The sequence below is a fragment of the Ambystoma mexicanum genome, chromosome 6p, assembly GCF_040938575.1.
Source record: "Ambystoma mexicanum isolate Mex_15411 chromosome 6p, UKY_AmexF1_1, whole genome shotgun sequence".
Classification (NCBI taxonomy): Eukaryota; Metazoa; Chordata; class Amphibia; order Caudata; family Ambystomatidae; genus Ambystoma; species Ambystoma mexicanum.
Window position 1 is genome coordinate 186,388,211 of NC_090935.1, and position 19,089 is coordinate 186,407,299.

Here is a 19,089-nt window from a genome sequence, read left to right on the forward strand (position 1 = left end):
TTAGAACAGTTTGAACTTGCTAGCGAACACTACGAACATGTATAGTGTTCTTCAGGACACCTCCATTTTCGTTTACGTAAGAACATTTCAGGACACCAATTGTGTTCTTAGAAGAGTTTAAACTTGATAGTGAACACTATGGACAGATATAGTGTTATTTAGGACACTTTAATTTTTTTTTTTTACAAACATTTCAGGACACGGCATGTGTTCTTAGAATAGTTTCATCTTGCTAGCGAACAGTACGAACAGGTATAGTGTTCTTCAGGACACCTCCATTTTTGTTTATTTACGAACATTTCAGAACACCTGCACTGTCTGCGGACACCTACATTGTTTTAAAAAAAAAAAAAAAACTATTTACAACACAATATAAAAATTAAACTTTATTTAACATATATTAATAATTTATGACAGAGAAGGTGAGGCAGAAACAGAAACAAAAACAGGAGAATTAGGGGTGTCAACATGATTGTTATTAGGTGAAGAAGGGATGGAAGTCTCATCAAAACGTTTTGGGTTATGGAGAGGGTTTGGGGAGAATTGACTGGGATATGGTGAGGAGGGACAAGTACATGTGGGGCAATGGTAAGAGGTTTTTGGTTTAAAATGATCTTCCACAAAAGTTTTCAAAATATTAAAATTAGTCAACAATAAATCCATTTTTTCTTCTATACTGTGAAAAGTGTTATCCATAACAGGTTTTTTTGAAGTATTTTCTATTTTGGTATGCTCTGTACAAAAAACAAATATATATGGTAAAAGTATACAAAATAATAATAATTAAATGGTTTATATAATAAAGTGTTTACCATTAGTTTCACTATCTTGTGACATTTCTTCATGTGGGAAATGCTCCTCTAGCCATTCCAGAGTACTAGACATTTCTGTGAGAGAAAAAAAAAAGATAATATATTTCTTTATCTAATACAGACAGTTTATAAATATATGAATAAAATTAAGTACACTTACTATTTCAGGTAAGTTATGTCCTATGTAGTCAGTGGGTCTGCTCTTGTTCTCAGTTCTGTCGTGTTTGTGAGGTAATTATGTTGGAAGCCAATTTATTTTCTTGTGGTATATTCCATTTTAGAACATAGTGCATTTAAATGAATGGTTAGTGTGTTGTATATATGGGTTACATTTCTTATGTATTAGTACATATAATGTGTTTGTGTGCTTCTTTTTGAATTTGTTAAATGTTCCTATGTTATGATATAACAATCAAACATACCCCCCCAGAGTTTTTAGGTAGTGGTACTGTTCTTCGAACATGTCCGCGAACATTAAATGAGTTCGCGGACATCAAGTACAGTAGAAGAGATTCAGTTAGTTCCATATGATATGTATATAATGTCAAAGTCATTATTGTTAATTTGCACTACTAAAAACCTATGAAATTCAGTGAAAAAACATTGTTAAAGGGACGTTATGGTTAAGTTGCGCTACTAAAAACCTATGAAATTCAGTGAAAAAACTTTGTTAAAGGGACGTTATGGTTAAGTTGCGCTACTAAAAACCTATGAAATTCAGTGAAAAAACTTTGTTAAAGGGACGTTATGGTTCCAAGTAAAACTGAAAAACCCTTGAAATTCGCCAGTTATGGTAAACTAAGCAACCATAACTCGCGCCACCACCGTGCACTGCTAAGAGTAACACCCACGACATCAAAGATGACATCACAAATGTCATTGATGAAATCAGCATTTACTTTACTTGCATCAAAGTTGATTTAAAATAGACCGTCAAGTGTACGTAAGCGGGATAGTGCTACGTAGCTCATGCCTTCTTTAAAGACTGTGTTGCCAATATCTATCATTGCTTTGTCTAGGGTAAGACCTTGTGATTTATGAATCGTGACTGCATATGCAAGAGTTAGAGAAAATAGTTCTCTGCGTACATACATGTCTTTGAAGAGAAGGAATCAAGCTGTTGAGCGTCCTATCCTTTTTACTTCTGAAAGTTTGTCAAAGAGAATATTGACTAACTGAATTTTGCTGTCACGTGGGTATGTTTGAAAGCCAACAACTGTACCCAGTGCTCCATTAAATAGTCCTTGGTCCACGTCAAGGTTATGCATTATTCTGCAATTTAAGGATCATTTTAATATCTTTTCTAAGCCTGCTGTGATTGAGATTGATTTTTCTAAACTATTTAGTCTTGTTGTGGCTTGGTCACACATGGGTAGTGTCATACCATGTACATCTAGTTTGTCTGTGGTGCTATTTCCATTATCGGTTGCATTTCTTTACTTAACATTATTCCATTGAATTTGAAACAGCTTGCAACAGTTGGTGGCATTAAGGCCATACAATTGACATTTTTGTGGGCTAATTGTTCCATAACATCTGTAGCCATAAAGTGCATGAATGTGCCGGGTTTTCAATATTGCTTCTGCTTCTTTAGAAAGTATACCAACTCTGATACTTTTTAAGATGTTGGCATAAGTGAGATCTGCAGATTGCTGCATGTTTTCTGTTAATTCTCTGTATTGGAAATGTTGCCAAAGGTTGGCATTTCCAATGCTGCCAACAGTTTTATGGCAGAGTTTGTGTCCTAATGTTTTAAAAATAGGCTCACCTTTTACTGGTGTCAATTGAAGAAGATCTCTGAAAACAATAATGTGTTTTCCTGCAAAGAGTTCGTCATAGTTTGTTTTGAGTACTTCTTGTAATCTGAGGTGAATCAAAGCCAACATTAGGTTGGAGACCATGCTCATTTCATCTATTAGTAGCATTTTCATTTGTTTCAATACTCTGCGTATAGTAGTAATCGGTGTAACCTGACACCACCTATGTTGTTGGCAGCTAAACCAGTGGGGGCAGTGACAACAGCTGACAGCTTGTTGTTTGTCAATTGTTGAAGGAACTTACTCATGATTTTGATTAGGAATGTTTTGCCAGAACCAGCTTCACCACTGACGTACAGTAGTATAGGTTTATAATTATGGCAGGAACATTCTTTATTTTCATGTTGTACACCATGTGCAATTTGTTTTGTTACTTCTTCAAAAATGCTACGTTGTTCGTTGTTTAGTTTTGATTGTAGTATAGTTAAGTCTTCTTTATCTTCATACTGACACATGGTGTTTTCTACTTCTATCATAGCTAATTCTGCCTGATTTATTATTAGTGGTTCTCCCCGTGGTTCTTGGCTTTATGTTACAGAAGGTGGACTACTGTCAGGAGTTTCTTTATCTAGTTGGGCCTGGAGTTCTTCTTCGTGTTGCTGTTCATTGTGCAACATTGTTTTGTACTGTGTAAAGTTTACATCTGTAATAGTGCTTTAATTTGCTTTGAAAGCATCTTCATATGAGTCATAGTTATATAGTATTTCTTCTTCTTTTCTCCATGGTTTAAAGAGCTGTAGCAGGGACATGTATTATACTTCTTTATATTGAGAAGTCTTTAATGACAATTTGATATGATTAATTAAATTTGGTTTGGTGAGTTTAACTATGCTGCCTTCACAGTTTGTCACTCTGTATTTACCTTTTTTTTCATCAGGTTTTATATTATTTTTGAATGTGTAGTTTTGGGCTATGTGGTATAGACACATGGTTTCCAAAGTATTACTTCTGTTTGGGTAGTATGTGTCCAATACATTGTTTTTTAAAATGTCTTGGCTGTTGGGATCACATTTGGCTATTGTTTCTATATCTTCGTATGATTTTAGAACTCTTTTTTTAGAATAGCTGGACCAAAACTTAGCCATACTATATTTTCAGATTTACCATACAATGCAGTACCAGTTAAACGATCAGCTGCTTCATATGATCCACATTCTCTATGGGAGAGCATTTTTATTCCCAAGCTGTATAATTTCCGAGACGCTGTTTTATCTGATGACAGGTCATTCCAGAGGTCTTGGAGCTCTGTCTTTTCTGCTTTGGTTAAGTATGCAGTGACATATCGTGCAACTGCAGTAGAATTGTCTGCAATGTACTGCACATCTTTGTTTGCATTCCATAAGTGAGCAATGATTGCATTATAATCATCGATATATTTTTCTTCTTTTCTTTTTATGTAATATGTATTTTTAGGTGACTTACATTTAACACTATGTCTAACTGAAGACATGAGGTTGTTCACTTGACCTGTATTTGTAACTGGTCTAGGGAAACCAAATTGGCATTTGGTGTAGTATTTCCTTTGTTTTTGTATGTGCGACGACAATATTTTCCACATTTGTGTCTTTGAAATTGTAAAATGTGTGCATGAAGATCACTATTTGTGGCTTCTGATGGAATTTCTCAAGTGACATATTTTTCAATAAACTGTAAAACAGTGGCATCACTGTCTTGACCAAATTTAGGAGCATATTTAATCCATAAAAGCATGTGGAAATGTGGTGCTCCTCTGGCTTGGTGTTCTTTTCTCCAAAAGAAGTGTTGCACTTCTCCAAAGGGAGGAACAGTTTTATTACAAATAAAATGTAGCATAGCAATGAAGCAATGGTGAAAATATCTTGAAACATTAACAGGATCCAAAGAACAAAGTTCTCCAGGTGTTAGTATATCTATCTTTGTTTTGTTTTTGTTTGATATGCGTAGGAAATTATGTAAATCTTCCCATGCATATTCTGCACAACTTAATGTAACAAACCAAGTAGGTGGGCCAAGGTTTCTGATCATACAACATACATCTCCATGACGTCGAAACCAGTACTCTTTAGTACCACGCATATTTGCTAATAGATTTGTAATATTTGATTGTAAAACTTCATCCTGTTGTTGCACTTTTTGTAATAATTGTGTAGCTGTCATAATTTGAAAGTGTGATTCTGATTTTAATATGTGTGCAACTCTGTAACATAAAGTTGCTAGTTCACTTTCAAAGAGTAGGTGGAATATGTATTCCACATTTTGTCTAAATCTGGGATCTTCAGAATACATCCGTAATGAGCGGTATTCTGATGCTGATATTTGAATAGGTCTATCATCGTACCTTCCTCCTTTGCCAGTAGGAAAGAGTAGAGGAAAAGCATGTGTTTCTATACTTTTTTCCCATATGCTGATTGGTGATCCTTTTGTTTGACGCATTTGGTATGTTGTCAGTGTATCTTCTATGGTGTCATTAGAGTGCAAAGGATGAATTGTATAATGCTCTAAAGTATTTGATATTGTAGCAGGATCTAGGAGCTCAAATTGACCAGTTTCTTGTGTTTCTTGAATTATTTCAGTTGTATCCTTCAAGTTTTCTTCAATATTAATTTCTTTGTAATATTCATTATTCTCTTTAAGATATTGGAAGGCTTGTCCAACATTATATAAATCTACCAGCTGTTGCCATATTTTTTTGTCTTGTGTAGGTACTCCATTTACTAAGATAATTAAAGATTGCTGCATTGGACGTTGCACTCCTAGAGTATGCACATTTTCTTTTAGATCTAATGTTAAATAAACTACTTTTCCACGAATGCCTTTTACCAATTCTGAGGGAGGTAATTTTGCTGTTTTTGGTTCAAGGCGTATTATTGCTGGAAATGGGTGTACTGTTTGAATTATGATGCTCTCATATAAATTAAGGTGTTGTAGGGGTTTTGGTACTGGGTATAATTCCAAATTATTTGTGATAGCACGTGAAGGAGTTTGGTTGTTGTCAAGTTTTGTAGTGCAGTAACTGCAAAGTATTAAGGGCTCAGTTATTTCATATTTGTTTTCTGCTACAAGGTAGAGAGCTAATTCAAACCATTTAGAATCTTCATTGTCTTCTATTTTGTATGATAGGTCTACAGTTTTTGTGTTACTTTTATAAAAGTTTCTACGGCAACATACACATACATGGTTTGGTACTTCAGCTGATGTACTTTTAAATTTTAGTATTTCTTTTTTGTATGTGTTCAGCAAAAGGTTGCCATGTGTAGAATTGTTGCCTGATTGGTTTAAAGCTATTTCATTCTGTAAATGGCTTTCACTTCCAAAATATTTTTTCTGGATATAGTGAATTTCTTCAAGTAGGTCTTTTGCTGTACCATGTAGAAGGATGTTATTTAACTTTGCTAGTGCTAAAGCAGGACTTTTAGCATAGTACAGTTTATAGACTAGATTTCTTATAGTTGAATGATGTGTTGATATCCTTTTGATATCATGGAAAGTGGTTTTACAAGTAGGTCCTGTAATGCAGGCCAATGAATGTCCTTTTAGTCCTGTGTACTTGCGCACTGGACAGGTATCCATATTTTGCAGTAATTTAATTTTGATTTTGTCTTTGCTTTTTACATATTTATTGAGGAATTAGCGTAGTAAAGATTTGAAACATTGTTTGGGAATGGTACACATTGACGTGCATGGCCATTTGTACACTAGACGTTCTGATTCAGTTGAATAGAAGGGTAATTCTAAGTTTTCAGGCCATATTTTTGTCAGGAGTACTTCATGTTCCATTATGGTATTATTCACTTTTTCATAACCTCGACCACTGCTATGTATGGTAATTGTATTTGTTTGCTTTTGTTTGTACGCTTCTTCATTAAAATATGGTTCTGTGCTCGTAGTGTGATTCCATTCACCTGCGCAGATACTTAAGAAGTTCTTTCTGTTGACATTTCGCTTATTGAGAAGTCTTTTTTGTAATTTAGTTATTAGTTTTATAAGTGGTTTCATTTTGTTTAACAGTAAAATAAATAACTTTCTTTTGAGATGAATTGCACTGTCCATCAACGCTTCTAAGATTAATTTCCTACGATAGGTTTTAAGCATTGAACCTGATTTCTCTCATGTTTTTATAAGATTTTGAAGGACTTTGAGACGGTACATTTTGGCTAAAATACTTTTCTTGGTATGCTTACTTTGCACTATATTAAAATTTGAAGAAGTAGTTTTATCTGTAGTGATAGCTGATTTTCTGTTAATTGTTTTTTGGTTTGTTTTACATTTTGATAGAGGAGGCAAAGTTTTTGTGCTTGAAACTTCTTGTGTTTCACTAAATGACTGTATTAGCTGTTTTGTTTCAACTTTTTTTTACAAATTCTGCTAGAGATGGATGCTTATGTTGGACACTTTTATTTTCATTTGTTCTACTTTTGCGTTGCTTTCTACGGACTTGACTTTTGGTAGGCATTCTTTAGGGTCTGTTGAAAAAAATAAAGAAGATATGGGTTGGGGTGTTCTGGAATGTATGTGTGCTGTGTGCATGAGTGTTTGAGTAAGATGATAAAGATGTATGTAATGGTGTGTGATTGTGCATTGGGAACTACAACTAGTAGGGATAGGTATTCTTGAATTTATGTGTTACTAAACAGGGGTTCACATGACAAAAAAAAAGTAAGCTAGTGGTGTGGAAAAGTACAAATAGTAAATCTAATGTATACAATTAAAACAGTTGTTTGTTCTATAATATGAAAATTGTAGTGGTTCAGTTGGGTAATTTGTGTGTCCAAAAATAGGAATTTGTGGGCCATTCTGGCTGTAAATCCTTGTTTAAGACATGGAGATTTTTGGACAAAATGGTACACAATCTCTATTTTTAGCCACAGAAATAGCTTGTATTAACGTTATAGTATGTTTGAGTAATAATACAAATATAATGGTGATATTCTACTTACTTTTTTTCTTAAATTAACAGGTAACTTCTTACTTCTTCTTTGTTCTCCGAATTCAGCTGCTTCTTTTCAGGAGACTGGTCTTCACTGCAATTTTAAAAGCTGCAAATTAGTAACTTTGTTTGTATATAGCGCTGTTTTTAATTTAGATATTGATTTTTTTAATTGAAATCCTCAGTGCCTTCTTTAAAACTATTACACTAATTTATTTACATAAGATACATTGCATCAGTTCAGTACATATGATATGTTCTTAATGAACAAATTGTATTGAATGACTAACTGTAGCAAAAAAAATATCTTTACTATGTCTTGTGAAATTTATAATATACCAGTGAATACCACTATTTCTGTAACTAAGCTGTTCTAGGTAATATCACCTCAATGTCATGTCTAAATTAAAGTAATTAAGTAAATAAATAAATAAAAACAAAAAAATATGAAATTGTATAAGTATTTTTTTAAAGATTTAAACATAGATTGTGCTTGCATGCAATTTTGTTTGAATATATGTAGTCTATATCTTTCATTTAAAAAATGTTAGTTTAACATGATTTGAGTGTGTGTGTATAAAGAAAGTAAATAGTATAAAGGTTTATAAGTGATAGTTGATTTTAGGAAATTGAAAAAAATATAGTAAATTCATTTTACAGATTATACAAGCTAAAAGTCTGTTTGAAAATGTGCATACCTGAAGTTTGTGTTCATGCATATGGATATGCATGGAGCTGCAAGTAGAAATCTTGGAGACTTGTACAGTATTTCTGGTAGATGGTGCTTGCCAATGATATGACACTTGTACTCAGAGAGGTTCACAATACATTTGCAGTGCTGATCTATGATGATGCAGTTAGATGTAGAGGTCTTGAATGTGATTGGTGCATGGTCATGTGATTTCTTAACTACATCCAATGACGGAATGGCAGAGAGAGTGAAGTGGAAATGGTAGAAGGGCTGTTCATGTTACGATATGTCCGCGGACATGGCGGTAGTTCGCGGACATCGCGAGTTACATCCGGGGATTTTTGGGTTCAGAAGTCATGCAAATGAGAATGAGTACTAAAAGGGATTGGTCAGGAAAGTTTAGTGGGTGTGTTGTGCCAGAAGAGAGTTTCTCATATACTGTTTTTGCTGAGAGAACAACAGATAGCTATGTCTGTGTATTTTTGGAAAAAGATTGTACGGATTTTGGGAGATTAATGGATATATTGGTTGAAGGTGCATGCAGAAAGCTGTGGAGTAGCTGTAGATCTTAGACTCCCACATTTGGAAGTACACTGGCATGGAGTACGTGGAATGAAGTGGTTGGACTTGCTACCTCTCTGTGCTACTTTGGAGACAGAGCAACATCCAGACATAATTGTAATTCATTGTGGAGGTAACAGTTTAGGACATGTGACTGGAATTTTTTTGCAATTTGCTATGAAAGAAGGACTTGGGAAGGTTATGGACATGTTGCCTAATTCTCAAGTGATATTTTTACGGATTGAGCAGAGACAAATGTGGCTTTGTTCTTCTTCATTTGGACCACAAATGGCAAAAGCATGGCGCAATGTTAATAAAGCTGTTTGTGTCTTTCTAAAATATTTTGGCATGTCTTCTTTTCACAATGAAAATATTCTGTTTCGTAGTACAAACATTTTTCGCAAAGATGGAGTCCAACCTACTTATGGTGGCAATCAAATTTTTCTGAGAAATGTACAAAATGCATTGCTACCTTTTTTGGAATTACCACATCCATTTTGAAGTAGGTGTTAAGCATTTATAATTTTTGACTTACAAACACCTCCCAAAGGCTCTTTTCAGAGCCACCACTTCCTCCCAGAGAAAATTGCAATGTTTGCGATGGGGTAGCAACCCAATTTTTTAAATGTTCGCAAACTGTCCACGGACTTCTTAAAAATACAAAGGGCCCTGCTTCATTTATTTTCACTTTTATTTTTTATCTGTGAAAGGCGGCTCTGAAAAGAGCCTTATTTTTTTTTTTTTGTTGATATTTTGTATTTTTTTTAGTTTTTTATACACGACACACTAGGAGAGGAGGGGAAGGAAGGTAAACCACAGGGATAAGAAAGGGCGATCTGAGACAGGAAGAGTGGGTTTTATTTGGGTAGTGAGCAGATCTTCTCGTGCTCTGAGCTCTCAAAAGCACTACGAAGTCGCTCCCCACTGCAGATTACTGTGTCACAGTACATACATACAACTGTGATCCTCGAAAGGTAAGGGTCATCAGCATTCTGTATGGCCTGTGAGGCAGCTTGAGGAAGATGCTGTCCCACAGAGGTGGTCCTTGTGGTGACAGGATCAAAACCAGAGGATGAAGCAGATGAAATCAAGCTGCTACGTTCTTCGCAAGATACAACCCTGCAAATAGCCCCAGAGTGAAATGACCTCAGGTGTCGCTTCATAGTAGTGGTGCCAAAGCTGTACTTACCGTGCTTCCCGCGACTGAGTATCATTTTGCACTCATTGCAGGTAACAAGGTTCGCACGAGCCTTAGGAACATTCCCATGAATGGAAAATAACCGCCACACCCAAGACTCGCGCCACCACCGTGCACTGCTAAGACTAACACCCAGGACATCAAAGATGACATCACAAATGTCATTGATGACCTCACTGATGACATCACATGTCTGGCTCACTATTTTTTCTTTTGCTGACATATCTAGGCCACATGGTTTTCTTCAGTAACAGTCAGAAACTAAGAATTTTATTTTATTTGTAGACATATCCTTCTAGTAGGTTCTTACAGTAATTCCCTTAGAGTACTGTTACATCATATGAAACATATACATATGGGAAAACACAACCTTGAAAGACAGCAATCCTTTTTGTGCATAAAGATAATCACTAGACTTATGAGCACTTTCCGATAGTTCTGTTGTTTTTTTTTTATGGCTGTACTTTCCCTGTATATGGTCATATTTGTATACATTGTACTCACACTACTTTCCTTAGGGTCCAATCACATCAAGTGATACATATACATAGGGTAAATGGCAGCTTTGAAACAGAGCAATCATTTATTTGCATGACACTAATCAGTTAAGTTATGAATTGTTTCTGCTACTACTTGTGCTTTTTTGCTAACTTCACTTTCCCTGTATATACCCATATTGGTATGTGTTCTTGTGTCTTTGTGTTTTGTCTATAGTAATGCAATTATGTAATACATGGGTTTTATTAGCTACTTATTACATATTTCACAGTGCACAAAAATCTATTAAGAAAACAATTATCATTTCATTATTCAACATATTAACATTACAAATATCATACCTTCAACTTGTACGCTGCACACAATGTTATGTTTCTGTATGAGTAGCTTAGTATACTAGATAGAACCCCATAATAGGATGCTATTTATATCAATGCATCATCGTTCAATGCACTTATTAGGGTATAATTCTTGCAATGATTCTTGACACTTTTTTCGCAACATAATAAGAATCCCTTCTACACATATTTCATGAGAAGTACATACACATGTGATGTCATCAGTCATCAAATCATGTTAAACTAACATTTTTTAAATGAAATATATACTACATATATTCAAACAAAATTCCATGCAAACACAATCTATGTTTAAACCTTTATAAAAATACTTACACAATTTCATATTTTTTGTTTTTATTTATTTATTTATTTATTTACTTAATTACTTTAAATTAGACATGACATTGAGGCGCTATTAACTAGAACAGTTTACTTACAGAAATAGTGGTATTCACTAATATATTATAAATTTCACAAGACATAGTAAAGATATTTTTTTTTGCTACAGTTAGTCATTCAATACAATTTGTTCATTAAGAACATATCATATGTACTGAACTGATGCAATGTATCTTATGTAAATAAATTAGTTTAATGTTTTTACAGAAGGCACTGAGGATTTCAATTAAAAAAAATCAATATCTAAATTAAAAACAGTGCTATATACAAACAAAGTTACTAATTTGAAGCTTTTACAATTGCAGTGAAGACCAGTTTCCTGAAAAGAAGCAGCCAAATTCGAAGAAGAAAGAAAAACTAAGAAGTTACCTGTTAATTTTTAAAAAAAGGAAGTAAAATATCACCATAATATTTGTATTATTAATCAAATATACTATAACATTAATACGAGCTATTTTGGTTTCTAAAAATAGAGATTTTGTACCATTTTGTCCAAAAATTTCCATGTCTTAATCAGCGATTTACAGCCAGAATGGCCCACAAATTTCTCATTTTGGACGCACAAATTAGCCAACTGAACCACTACAATTTTCATATTATAGAACAAACAACTGTTTTAATTGTATACATTAGATTTACTAATTGTACTTTTCCACACCACTAGCTTACTTTTTTTTGTCATCTGAACCCCAGTTTAGTAACACATTAATTCAAGAATACCTATCCCTACTAGTTTTAGTTCCCAATGCACAATCACACACCATTACATACATATTTATCATCTTACTCAAACACTCATGCACACAGCACACATACATTCCAGAACACCCCAACCCATATCTTCTTTATTTTTTTCAACAGACCCTAAAGAATGCCTACCAAAAGTCAAGTCCGTAGAAAGCAATTCAAAAGTAGAGCAAATGAAAATAAAGGTGTCCAACATAAGCATCCATCTATTGCAGAATGTGTAAAAAAAGTTGAAACAAAACAGCTAATACAATCATTTAGTGAAACACAAGAAGTTTCAAGTACAACAACTTCGCTTCCTCTATCAAAATGTAAAAGAAACCAAAAAACAATTAACAGAAAATCAGCTATCAGTACAGATAAAACTACTTCTTCAAATTTTAATATAGTGCAAAGTAAGCATACCAAGAAAAGTATTTTAGCCAAAATATACCGTCACAAAGTCCTTCAAAATCTTATAAAAACAGGAGAGAAATCAGGTTCAAAGCTTAAAACCTATTGTAGGAAATTAATCTTAGAAGCATTGATGGACAGTGCAATTCTTCTCAAAAGAAATGTATTTATTTTACTGTTAAACAAAATGAAACCACTAACAAAACTAATAGCTAAATTACAAAAAAGACTTCTCAATAAGCGAAATGTCAACAGAAAGAACTTCTTAAGTATCTGCGGAGGTGAATGGAATCACACTACGAGCACAGAACCATATTTTAATGAAGAAGCGTACAAACAAAAGCAAACAAATACAATTGCCATAAATAGCAGTGGTCGAGGTTATGAAAAAGGGAATAATACCATAATGGAACAAGAAGTACTCCTTACAAAAATATGCCCTGAAAACTTAGAATTACCCCTCCATTCAACTGAATCAGAACGTCTAGTGTACAAATGGCCATGCACGTCAATGTGTAACATTCCCAAACAATGTTTCAAATCTTTACGCCAATTCCTCAATAAATATGTAAAAAGCAAAGAAAAAATCAAAATTAAATTACTGCAAAATATAGATACCTGTCCAGTGCGCAAGTACACAGGACTACAAGGACATTCATTGGCCTGAATTACAGGACCTACTTGTAAAACCCCTTTCCATGATATCAAAAGGATATCAACACATCATTGAACTATAGTAAAACTAGTCTATTAACTGTACTATGCTAAAAGTCCTGCTTTAGCACTTGCAAAGTTAAATAACATCCTTCTACATGGTACAGCAAAAGACCTACGTGAAGAAATTCACTATATCCAGAAAAAATATTTTGTAAGTGAAAGCCATTTACAGAATGAAATAGCTTTAAACCAATTAAGCAACAATTCTACACATGGCAACCTTTTGCTAAACACATACAAAAAAAATACTAAAATTTAAAAGTACATCAGCTGAAGTACCAAACCATGTATGTGTATGTTGCCGTAGAATTTTGTATAAAAGTAACACAAAAACTGTGGACCTATCATACAAAATAGAAGACAATAATGGTTTGAATTAGCTCTCTACCTTGTAGCAGAAATCATGCTATTGCACTACAAAACTTGACAACAACCAAACTCCTTCACGTTCTATCACAAATAATTTGGAATTATACCCAGTACCAACACCTCTACAACAACTTAATTTATATGAGAGCATCATAATTCAAACAGTACACCCATTTCAAGCAATAATACGCCTTCAACCAAAAACAGCAAAATTACCTCCCTCTGAATAGGTAAAAGGCATTTGTGGAAAAGTAGTTTATTTACCATTAAATCTAAAAGAAAATGTGCATACTCTAGGAGTACAACGTCCAATGCAGCAATATTTAATTATATTAGTAAATGGATTACCTACAAAAGACAAAAAAATATGGCAACAGCTGGTAAATTTATATAAATTTAGACAAGCCTTCCAATATTTTAAAGAGAAAAATGAATATTACAAAGAAATTAATATTGAAGAAAACTTGAAAGATACAACTGAAATAATTCAAGAAACACAAGAAGCTGGTCAATTTGAGCTACTAGATCCTACTACAATATCAAATACTTTAGACCCTTATACAATTCATCCTTTGCACTGTAATGACACCATACAAGATGTACTGGAAACTTACCAAATGCGTCAAACAAAAGGATTGCCAATCAGTATATGGGAAAAAAGTATAGAAGCACATGCTTTTCTTCTACTCTTTCCTACTGGCAAAGGAGGAATGTATGATGATAGACCTATTCAAATATCAGCTTCAGAATACCGCTCATTACGGATGTATTCTGAAGTGCCCAGATTTAGACAAAATGTGGAATACATATTCCACCTACTCTTTGAAAGTGAACTAGCAACTTTATGTTACGGAGTTGCACACATATTAAAATCAGGATCACACTTTCAAAATATGACAGCTACACAATTATTAGAGAAAGTGCAACAAAAGGATGAGGTTTTACAATCAAATATTACAAATCTATTAGCAAATATGTGTGGTACTAAAGAGTACTGGTTTCGACGTCATGGATATGTACGTTGTATGATCAGAAACCTTGGCCCACCCACTTGGTTTGTTACATTAAGTTGTGCAGAATATGCATGGGAAGATTTACATGATTTCCTACGCATATCAAATAAAAACAAAACAAACATAGATATTCTAACAACTGGAGAACTTTGTTCTTTGGATCCTGTTAATGTTTCAAGATATTTTCACCATCGCTTCATTGCTATGCTACATTTTATTTGTAATAAAACTGTTCCTCCCCTTGGAGAAGTGCAACACTTCTTTTGGAGAAAAGAATACCAAGCCAGAGGAGCACCACATATCCACATGCTTTTATGGATTAAAGATGCTCCTAAATTTGGTCAAGACAGTGATGCTACTGTTTAACAGTTTATTGAAAAATATGTCACTTGAGAAATTCCATCAGAAGCCACAAATAGTGATCTTCGTGCACAAATTTTACAATTTCAAAGACACAAATGTGGAAAATATTGTCGTCGCAAATACAAAAACAAAGGCAAATACTACACCAAATGCCGATTTGGTTTCCCTAGACCAGTTACAAATACAGGTCAAGTAAACAACCTCATGTCTTCAGTTAGACATAGTGTTAAAGGTAAGTCACCTAAAAATAAATATTACATAAAAAGAAAAGAAGAAAAATATATCAATGATTACCCACTTATGGAATGCAAACATAGATCTGCAGTACATTGCAGACAATTCTACTGCAGTTGCACGATATGTCACAGCATACTTAACTAAAGCAGGAAAGACACAGCTCCAAGACCTCCGGAATGACCTGTCATCAGATAAAACAGTATCTCAGAAATTATACAGCTTGGGCATAAAAATGCTCACCCATAGAGAATGTGGATCTTATGAAGCAGCTGATCACTTAACTGGTACTTCATTGTATGGTAAATCTGAAAATATAGTATAGCTAAGTCTTGGTCCAGCTAAATCTAAAAAAAGAGTTCTAAAATCATACGAAGATATAGAAACAATAGCCAAACATGATCCCAACAGCCAAGACATTTTAAAAAACAATTTATTGGACACATACTACCCAAACAGAAGTAATACTTTGGAAACCATGTGTCTATACCACATAGCCCAAAACTACACATTCAAAAATAATATAAAACCTGATGAAAAAAAAAGTAAATACAGAGTGACAAACTGTGAAGGCAGCATAGTTAAACTCACCAAACCAAATTTAATTAATCATATCAAATTGTCATTGAAGTCTCCTCAACATAAATAAGTATATTACATGTCCCTGCTACAACTCTTCAAACCATGTAGAAAAGAAGAACAATTACTAGATAACTATGACTCATATGAGGATGCTTTCAAAGCAAATGAAAGCACTATAACTGATGTAAACTTTACACAGTACAAAACAATGTTGCACAATGAACAGCAACATGAAGAAGAACTCCAAGCCCAACTAGATAAGGATACTCCTGACAGTAGTCAACCTTCTGTAACAGGAAGCCAAGAACCACTGGGAGAACCACTAATAACAAATGAGGCAGAATTAGCTATGATAGAAGTAGAAAACACCCACGACTCTATGCCCTGGCAACAACCACAGCAGCATATCACATCCATAGAGTGAAACATTTCAACTATGATCTATGGGAAACTTTTAATGTCCGCGAACAATGTGAGTGTTCTTAGAACACTTTGAACTTGCCAGCGAACAATACGGACACCGTTTTCAGGACACCCCCTTCGAACATTTCAGAACAACGCGATAGTCCTTAGAACACTTTCAATTTAACAACGAACAATACGAGAGCGTTCTAAGGCCACCCCCTACGAACACTCCCCGGACACCGCGAGTGTTCTTAGAAGCGTCTTCAGAACACCCCCATTTTGTTTATTTGCGAACATTTCAGGACACTGCGGGTGTTCTTAGAACACATTCAACTTGACAGAGAACAATACGGACAGCGTCCTCAGAACACCCCCTACGAACATTTCAGGACACCGGGAGTGTTCTCAAAAACGTCTTCAGAACACCCTCATTTTGTTTATTTGTGGACATTTCAGGACACCGCGGGTGTAATTAAAACACATTCAACTTGACAGAGAACAATACGGACAGCGTCCTCAGGACACCCCCTACGAACACTCCCCGGACACCGCGAGTGTTCTTAGAACAGTTTCACTTTGCTTGTGAACAAAACGGACACATATTGAGGCCTTAGAACACCCCCTAGTCAGTTTATTTCGAACATTTCAGAACACCTGTGATGTCCGCAAACAAATCGAACACAAAAAGAACGTCTAACACATAAAAAACACAACTTTCATCCTATCTCATACACTCCCACCCTCCCCAAACACTCCTACACACCAACACACAAAACAAAATACACATTTTGAACAAAGTTTCACTGCGCTGTCCGCGGACTTCTGCGAATCCAAGATGGCGGGCGCTACCGAAAAATCTGACGCGCTTCACGCTCCACGCCGTCCAATCAGTGAACATGTTGCATGTCTGCGAACATCACGCAAGACGATTGACCAATCAGGACACTGTCCACGGAGCGAACAGGGAAGTGTGTCTGCGAACCGAACACAGATATCACTAATTTTTTTGGACCTACTTTTTGGTCATTTTAAAAAAAAACTACTGGACGGATTTTCACCAAATTTGCAAAAGCACGCTTTCGGGACCAAGCCGCTGCTCCTGGTCCAAATTTGGTGGAAATCCATCCAGCGGTTTGGGCTGTAGGCACGAGCAAACATTTTTTCCCATTCAGTCTATGGGGAAAAAAAAGTTTTGGGACCCCCCTATAACTTTGCCCCCCCCTGGACGAATCCTCACCAAACTTTGCAAAAAAATTCAGAGTGACCCAAATACCTTTTTTGCAAAGTTTGGTGAGGATCCGTCCAGGGAGAGCAAAGTTATAAGCCACCCAAAAAGTGCTCTTCCTATGGAAACAGCAACTTTACCATAACTACATGGCCACTACCATGGCCATGTAATATATATTTTGTTTATTTATTCATTTGTGTTCATTATCACAATAGCACATTATTTGAATTACTGTAGAAATAATATAAATATCCGATGCACAGACATTAAACTCATATTTAAAAAAACTTTTTAAGAGACTTTGGAGCTCATTCATGGAACAAATGTGCGCCGAAATTTGTGGGGCAAGTGTGAAAAAGCAAGCGCACGTGTGGAAGACCATGCGCGTGTTTTCCCCAGGATGTGCACCAAATCCGTGGGAAGCACACAGATGCACACGTCACTTCAACATCCCAAACGCTGTGCGCGACGTTCCCAGTGAAAGTGCACAACGTGTAGTGCACACACCAAAAAGGAGGCGGAACATGCGGAATGGGGAACAATGCGTGAAAATGAAGGCGTAACTGGGGAAGTACTGCTGGGAAATAGACGGAAAGCCCACACGCGCGAACAACACTTTTTCATGGATTCGAATACGGGAAACCTGTGCATACCAAAAGACACGCACAGACGTAAACACGTCTGCCACCAGAAGGCAGACGGAAGCTTCCCTGCACAGTATAAAAGTGCGTGCAAACAACAAACACGTATATACAGCTACGATGAATGTCCCATTTCTCGCAGCACTGATTGTGGGACACCGCAGGAGGAGGAGAATAGCCAGGCCCCGCATTTTTTTGCCCAGGATCACACTTTTTGGGATGCCTGATGACCAGGTCTATGGCAGGTATAGGTTTCCACCTCGTATCATCCTAGAACTGGTCACTGAGTGGGAGGATGACCTCACATCACCCACCTTGTGCTCCCAAGCACTGAGCCCCTTGGAAAAGGTGCTCAATGTCCTGCATTTTTTGGCTACTGGGTCATTTCAGCGGACAACTGCCATAGTTGGGGGTGTCTCACAGGCCATGCAGTCACGCTGCCTACACCAGGTGTTGTCAATCATGACTGCGCGCCCGTCAGTGCGCAGGCACATATACATGCCCAGAACACCCGCAGAAAGGCAGGCCATGGTCCAGGACTTTTTCAGGGTGGCACACTTCCCCAAATGCTCGGTGCAATAGATTGCACCCATATGGCCCTATGTCCACCTATGGCCACTGAGTACATCTATCGAAACCGCAAGCACTGGCATTCCATCAATGTCGAGGTTGTATGCGATGCCCATGGAATCATCACCTTTGTCTATGCAAACTATCCTGGGTCTACCCATGACAGATTCATATACAGAATGTCCGCCCTGAGCCGGGACCTGAAAGCTGGGTAGCATGGTGACACATGGCTCATTGGTGAGTACAAATGTCTGTGCACATGCATGCATGTCACACACAAACAAATACACAAACCCAACTAATGACAACCATCCTCACCTACCCAGGGGACAGTGTCTACCCTCTGAGCAACCACATGATGACGCCAATACGCAACCCCACCTCACCACCCCAGGTAAGATACAACGCTGCCCACATTGCAACCAGGGGCATAGTGGAGCGCACATTTTCAGTGCTCAAGTCACGCTTCCGCTCCCTTGACCGCTCTGGCGGGCAGCTACTATAAGCACCCCCAGTAGTGTGCAGGATCATTGTGGCAGCATGTGTCCTGCACAATGTTGCAACACGGCAGGGCTTAACGGTGGACTTAGTGGTGCCCCCACAT